Below are 8,316 nucleotides of genomic sequence, written 5' to 3'. Positions count from 1 at the left end.
CTTACAATGGCTGCCGAGTGCGCGTGTCCGTTAAGTCCACGAGTCCGTATGGTGTCCCATTTGTCAATTTTAGGCTTCAGAAGGGTGCTCGCGAGCGCCCCCTTTGTGGCCGATATGCGCCCTCGATGCGCACTTTTGCCCAATATTATCCGTCTGCAATACCGGAGGTTGCACTTTCAGGACCGCAGTTCTAGGACCGCATTTCTAGGACCCTAGTTTTTTTGTGACAGCGCCACCTACCGAATCGGAGAACCGCAGTGCCAGGACCGCATTTCCAGGACCCTAGTATTGGATAACGGAAAAAAGTGTCACCAAGGCAGTATTTCCACCCAATTCTAACTAATTAGAGTTTTTAAAAGGTTTATAATACCCAAATACTACTTTCATTCTTGCAATTAAACCTGGTTGCCAAGAGCCGAATGTTGATTAATTATTGTGACTAACTAGCATAATATAAGTCATCAAGTAAAATAAACAAGGAATCATGGTATAGCCTTTTCAGTCAGATCAACCATATTTTCAAGTACAGAGGGAAGACACAAGGATGACTCTGGGGGTATATTTAAGATTGTGTATATTTTATAAAATAATATATTACAACAGTTGAACACACAAAAACAAATTTGTTCGTGACATGAACCACACAGAAAGAACTTAAGTGACAACGTCTTCACTGACTCCAAAGAGAGAGAGAGAGAGAGAGAGAGAGAGAGAGAGAGAAAAGTGAATGAAATAAGGAACATTTAGTTAAACATGTTCAATATTTAAAAGATCTTAGTGACCACAGAGCACACACATTATATATGATACAAAAATAACTATATCAATCTTCATACCAATTAATGTTCATATTATTGTTATTGCAAACTGTTCAAAGATTTGGAAACATTTTGATGCTGTGGGAACAAAGATTCTCAAGAAAATAAAACTTTCATGTCAATAAAGCCCATCTGAACTGAGAAAATAAAAATAAATAGAGAGAGATGCAAGAGATCTGAATAGAAATAACATGTTATTGACATGACTTTTCCTGATCTTTGAATATTTAAAGCACAGATTCACAATCTGTTTGCAGCAGCACTACCTACCAATTGGATGTTCTCCCCACTTTTCTCAATTGTTTTTCTCTCACTCTATTAAATTCTTCCACTTTACTGAAATAGTAAATGGAGAACATGATCACTGCTGGGTTAACAGAAATACTGTTAATGCTTAAAAAAATTATACATTGGACACCGTGTAAAAAAACAAAAAAAAAAACATTTTCTACTCTTACCTGTGATGATAATCCGGACCAGAGAAGAAGGCTTCTCAGCATCCCGCAGAGAAATTCTGCAGCACAGCCAGGCCATATATGACGGTCTATCAAAAGAAAAATGTTCATTGAAATATACACAGATCTAGGAATTGAGGTCAATTTAAATTAATCATAACATTGCATTTCCCAAAAGAACATTTGAAAATGTTGCTTTCATAGAGAACTGTGCATTTGAAATGGCTCTCCAAATGGGATTTCACTTTGCTCAACTTTGTTGGGTGAAACAAAGCACAACTGCAGAACGGGCAGAGGAACTCCTTGCAGCATGTGGTGCATCTCTTTAGTCCAGGAAAGAATCTTCCTTCTTGGATTGTTATGCGTTTCTTGAAAAAGAGAGAGTCCAATTGTTCAAATAAAACATTTTAAGTTCATTTCATATAAATAAATAGACATAATTAGGCCTAAGCCTAGTACTTGACCAATTTATTTATTATTCTTTTGTCATATATTGCCTGCACTGAAATCACTTATAGAGTACATAGTACATGACACAATCTAACACGTGGTATTTTAACAGTCAATTGTTATGATGGCCTCTCTGTTATGTCTATTAAAAATGTCAAATGCTTCAATCAACATTATAAAAACAATGTCAAAATGAAGAGACATGCTCATAACATGTATTGTGGGTTAAACATGCCCAGGTGAAAAAATACTATAGTCATTTATAGTAAATAATATAGTTTTTTTTTTTTAACCATACTATAGTAAAGTGCTTGAATTAATTTGTTGTGGTAATTCTATAGTTGCTGTGGTAACATAGCTGTAGTAATATAGTATTTTTTGACCTGGGCAGGCTGACAGTGAGCACGCACGTGACATTTAAACCATTAAGATTATTTTAACTTACTTAAAATGGGAAAACAATGCATAAAGTGCTACAGTTTATTGTACTGGCTAGGATTAATAATCATACCATAGTCACTAAGTCAACACAAGCTTGCTAGTCGTGCTACAGTTTTGTTAAACGAATATGCTAACAATTCGTTTCACAGCATTATAAGCTAATATATGATGGCTATAAAGTGCATTCAAGACTATTTAGCAACTCACGATCACTTCACTTCGCAATTAAATGCATCACAATTGTTTTTAATATTAAACAAATAAAAATTGATTCACATTTGACACTCACACTCTGAATATCGTCCATCTTCCAGAAAAATATGCGGTCACTGGTCCTGTAATTCGGTAGGTGGCGTTGTCACTAAACATCTAGGGTCCTAGAAATGCGGTCCTAGGACTGCGGTCCTGAAAATGCAGCCTCCGGTTGTGCAGGCAGATGCTACTCCACTTTTGCGTCAAAGCGACGTTACGTCACGAAAGTGCGGACTTGTAGGAAGGCCGTGAGCGTTTAGGGTGCCATTTGGGACCGGGCCATTGTAGCCGGAGCAACTTCTCTCTGTTTATGTCTATGAAGAGTCACGCAGCTACTGTGCTACTCCGCAGCGGCACGACGCGAACAGTCTAAAATAGTCCGAATATAAACACTTATTATGGGTGTACGTAGTGATTCAGGATAAGACAAAAACACTGTTTGGAAAAATGAATTCACGATGTAATCGCTTATTGTATAATTTTAGTACATTTTGAACACAAAAAAGATACAGCAGCTTTAAATAAACGTCTGTGATATTACGTTACAACATTGAGACGCAGGTGGTGCTGTCGCGCTTCACTCAACTCGCTAATTTTATCAGAGAATAATGCTATCTGACTTTAAATGTGGCTAGCACAATGGCTAAAAAAAGAAAAGTGCAGAGACTCTGGTAAGAGTTTTAAAAAAAATAATAATTTGTTTAGGTTTGGCATTAGCCCGGTGCATGAGTCCTTTGAAGTTCAAGAGCTACTAAAATAAGCCAAATAATACAATTTCAGATATTTGTTATCTATATACCATTTATCTATAATAGCCTACCATTTGTTGAATGTTATCAAACAGTTTTTCCTAAAATTCATGAGCTGTTTTTTAAGTAGGCCTACTGTTTTGTTTAACTGGCAGTGTGCATTATGCCAAGTGCTTGTGTCCTTTCAAGTTAAAGTTGTCTTTTCTAAGTAAGAGCTACCAAAATAAGCCAAATAATACAATATCAGATACCATTTGTTGTCTACATACCATGTGGTATTTATATCTATAATTTGTTGACTATTTTGCTTTATGAAAATTATTTTCTGAAATCATTTTGTTAAAGATAAAAAAAGTCTGCTGTGACACAAATGTGTTCCAACTCAAAATTAAAACATTCAAAATTAAAACCTCATTGTTTTGATAAATGTGGTTTAATTTTGAGGTTAACCTCAAAATTAACCTCAAAATTAAACCACATTTATCAAAACAATGAGGTTTTAATTTTAAATGTTTTAATTTTGAGTTGGAACACATTATTAATACACCTATATGTATTATTAATACACCTATATTTCTTCAATAAATGAAAAAAATCCTCTAAATATATGTCCGGCCCCTGATTTTATTCACAATGTATATTTGGAAAAGAAACTTTATTGTTCCTGGTTTATCTTATTTAATTAAAACAGCTCACAGAGACTCACATTTATGTATTTTAATCGATTTCCAATGTGGTATAATACAGCAACTGCACAAACCATTTTAATTCACCTGAAAACTCTGGAGAATCCTGACAGGGGAAGTCGACTCACTCCCGAAATTGCAATTGCGACTGACACGGTGGTATCCATAGCAATGTTCTGGCCTCTCTCATACTTGGTACCCTCTATTTTTGACCAAAGTAATATTATAGCGACCAAAGTTTATTTATGTTCTGCAATTTTAACTAATCCACCATCGACATATGGGTCGTGTTTTGTTTATGCTTGGCAGACTGATTTGCAGATCACACAGTGTTTATTTTTTGGTCTTGGCCAAAGACTTTATGTCTTTGCTCAAAAAGAGATCACATTTATGGAGTTATTAAAGTGGGCCACGACAATTTGATCTTATTTTCAACATAAAGCATTTTAATTTATTTAAGTTTATTATGGGCATGTTTTTGTTTTTTTTTTTTTTTTTTTTTTTTTTCTAGCAAGAACTGGCAACACCTCTGTTTTTCTTGCCCATACAAAATAAGACCCACCTTACAGTGCACAGAATTTTTAAATGGTTAGTTCACCCAAAAATGAAATGTCTCCTACACTGTTGATGTTGGAAACACAGTGCAGTGCTTCCGGTTTCTACGTCAGAACGCCGGCTCATTACTGGAACCCGGAAGTGCTGCACTATACAACGTCAACAACGTAGGAGACTGACGGGGAAGAGAAGAAATTGTTGAATTAAGTCATTCTTTTTGTTTTGTTTTTGCACACAAAAAGTATTCTTGTCGCTTCATAACATTAAGGTTGAACCACTGCAGTCACGTTGATTATTTTAACAATGTCTTTACTACCTTTCTGGACCTTAAAATTGGTTATGACAGTGTATAAGGAGGTCAGAAGATCTCGAATTTTATCAAAATTATGTTCATTTGTGTTCCAAAGATGAACGAAGGTCTTACAGGTTTGGAACGACATGAGGTTGAGTAATTAATGACAGAAATTTCATTTTTGGGTGAACTAACCCTTTAATGTGGTTGCTACTTCCTACATTTGGCCATGTACACATTGCAGCTAAATTCAGTTACTTCACCTTTTAGTGCTTAATCCTGTTCTGTACACACACAGTTCAGTATGCCATGCACTCACTGCGTAGAATATTTGTAAATGCAGTTGTCACTACCTTAATTTTTCAGGAGGCTGTCACTCCTGTAAATTACTGAACTGTTTGTCTACAGAACAGGATTGGATTGACAACCGAATTTATCTGCAGTGTGTATGTGGCCAATTATTTACCTTGATTAGGTTTATAAAAATACAACCGTTTAACATGAACAGATACAACTTTTGATTTTAATAATGTATTAGTACATTTTGAAATTAACAACAAAGAATAAAAGATGCTTTAGAATTTTCATTGGTAGGCCTACTTTAATGTTAACAAAATAGTTAACTATTGTTAATAAATAGAACGCTATTGTAAGTGGTGGTTGATTATGATTTCACTTTTTTAACTTTAGTTAGTGTGTAATGTTGCTGTTAGAGCAAAAAGCAGCATCTGCAAAGCTACAACGCTCAAAGTCCAATGCAAAGGGAGATATTTTCTTGTAAAGAATTTGCTGTTTAAGGACTACAACGAGCTTCTTCCGGGGTTGGTGACATCACAAACCCCAAAATTTACATAAACCTTGCCCCCGAGAACACGCAACAAAGGGGGTGAGGCCATGTTGGGCTGCTTTAGAGAAGAGAAAGAGTTGTTGTAGTACAGTGCTGTTACCATGCCGTCATTTTACGCCGGACTGCTTCACAAACAACTCAACGCTGAATTTGCACAAAACATTAACATGACAGCGCATGCTCGTCGATAAGTTTAATCAGCTCCACAGAAAGTACATAAATGTATCCACTAACCGTTTAGAAACGTCAAGACGCATTTTATAAGTTGTAACTTCTTCCTGAGTCTCTCTATCAGTGTCCGACTCCGGTTGTAAGTAGTGAACACCATTTAGCCCTGCATATACTTCGTTTTTTGGCTGCGTGCGAGATTCTTCAGCTTTGTTGTTGAGCAACTGAAGCGCGAGCTGTTAAAGCTCCGCCCTCGGGGAGCAGCAGCTTATTTGCATTTAAAGGGACACACACAAAAACGCCTATTTTTGATCACAAGCAAATAGGGGAAAATTTGACAAGCTATAATAAATGATCTGTGGGGTATTTTGAGCTGACACATTCTTGGGACACCAGAGACTTATAAAAGGGGCATTATAGGTCCCCTTTAATAATGTTCCATTGTACACTAATGTTCAAAAGATTATGAACCATAGTTTAAAAGTTTTTAGTTTTCAAAAGAAATTACACAATATTACTGTTTTTACTGTATTTTTGATCAAATAAATGTAGCACTGGTAAGCATAAGAGACTTCTTTCAGAAAAAATAAAATAAAATCTTACTAACCCCACACTTTTGAACGATAGAGTATATTCTTCTTTAGGACAAATAACACCTAATGTTTGTGTCTCTATTAATGTGTGTGAACATGTGAGCTGGGCCAAATGAGAGAGGTGAGAGGAGCACATTATCCCGTGACAGGAACACCATATGGGGGATATGAGTAAGGGTGAATAAAGTGGGGAGGTGTTCCGATTCTTCCACATCCCTGCTGGGCACCTCCATCTCCAGCATTTTATCTGAGTCAATCTGCTGGAAAAGAGGCTTTGAAGATTTGGCTTCTTTTTGCTAATAAAAAAAACTGCCTTTATTTCCTCCATTTCATTTTAGTTCAATGCATATGAAAGCAAGGGGTCATTTTAGCACATGTTAATCATGTGAGCTCATTTGAGAATTTGTGTAAAGATATATATATATAAAGCTGACTTGATTAAGTACTTTTTTTTTTCCTTTTTTTTTTTTTTTTTCAAATAAATGTTTGCGAAATGAAAAGCGCCAGACATTAAAAAGAGAATCTGGAGTGCTTTATTTATTAAAGGCCTCTCCCAAAAGAAAGAGATGAATCGAGCCTGCAAAAATTAGATGAAATTCTTCAACATATTGAACATGTGTTCCCAGTCAAAGTTTGGATGAGTTCAGGACATGCCCAAAGCTCTAATCTGAAACACTGAAGGAATCTAAGTTAACACAACCAATGGTGTTTCCATTAAAAATACACTTTTTAAATTTAATTTTTTGTACTTCTTCGTTTTAAACACATTCACATATCTAATACATTAGAATGTTTTCTTTTGTTATGTTAGCATGTTTTCTGCATGAGGTCATATGATTATTAACAGATGTTTTTACTTGTTCCCTCATTGAGTCATTGCTATTGCATACAAAACAAATCATAAAGGAGTAAACAGAACAGATGACACTTGCTTTTCACACTCATACGAGCTACACTTATTTCTCAAAATAAATAGGTTGTAAGAGGAAATGGATTATTACTATCATTTTTTACTGTTGTGAGGTCTGGATAACTCCTTTAAAGACAGTTCCTCTCTCTGTGCGAGGTGAAGATGTTGAGATTAAGAGTGAACACTTAACAAAAGCCTCAAAACGCCTGTGGCTTCAACACGGTGGCAAGAAAACAAAGACTGTGTAAGTTAAAGTCTCTGTGTACACCTATTATTAGGCTGTCAGGACGGCTGTTTGTGTAACTCTGATGCATAGATTAAAGACATAAGCTTAAGGGACATAAAATGTGCAGGTACAGACACTTGTGGCTGTTTCCTCATGGCCATGTGCATGTCGCCTTGTGTTTGCCTTCTTGAATGCGTGAATGTGTGTGAACAGCTGTGAAAACACCAGTGATTTATGAGTGCCAATGGCCATCTGTCACCCTAACCACACTTGACCATGTTGTTCTGACATTGACAACCGCATAAACATAAAGTTGTCACAAGGGCTATATTTTAGTAACTATAAGATTTTGAGTCAGAAGTCCAATTGCATAAATGCTTGGCTTTTCTATAAAAATGGTTTTCTTTTTTACTTTAGAATTTTTATGGAAGTTTTAGAATATAAGCATCTTTAGAATCTTTAGAATATAAAGATATTATTTTAGAATATGAAATACAGGAATGTAAAAAAACTAGGAAAAAAAATCGATTCACCTAACTATCATGATTTTTTTAAATTCATATTGAATTGCTTTATTTTAGTCCCATAGACGAGGCGGAGGAAAGTTACCTCTTTTATTTCAGCAGATATGCATCATCAATCATGTATAAGTGTATCATTCAACTTTTCCCCATGGTCTAGAGTTAAAAAAGCAATCAAAAAATCACAATACGTAGCAATATCGAATCGCAATTATAAAAATCGTGATAGTATCGAATTGGGAGATAGGTGTATCGTCCCAGCCCTATAAAAAATATGACGTAAAAAAAGTCTGAAAATTATCTCTGACCATTACACAAACAAAAGTCATTCAAAACACATGCCTAATTCAAAA

At 35.5% G+C, this 8,316-nt stretch overlaps 1 protein-coding gene across 2 annotated transcripts in view; it reads left to right on the top strand.

The window, feature by feature from the left end:
* Positions 1-7,302: 7,302 nt before the first annotated feature.
* The window catches only part of dapk1 (death-associated protein kinase 1), a 71,697-nt gene continuing 70,683 nt past the window's right edge, over positions 7,303-8,316 (top strand). Inside the window, exon 1 of one of the 2 annotated variants that reach the window (XM_051895060.1) lies at positions 7,303-7,460. The gene's annotated coding sequence lies outside the window, so the exon portion shown is untranslated. The remainder of the gene's footprint in view (positions 7,461-8,316) is intronic. The other variant, XM_051895058.1, reaches the window with a different exon arrangement.

Source organism: Ctenopharyngodon idella, chromosome 5, assembly GCF_019924925.1.
Source record: "Ctenopharyngodon idella isolate HZGC_01 chromosome 5, HZGC01, whole genome shotgun sequence".
NCBI lineage: Eukaryota > Metazoa > Chordata > Actinopteri > Cypriniformes > Xenocyprididae > Ctenopharyngodon > Ctenopharyngodon idella.
The sequence above is the reverse complement of the archived record's forward strand: the minus strand, read 5'-3'. Positions and strand labels throughout refer to the sequence as shown.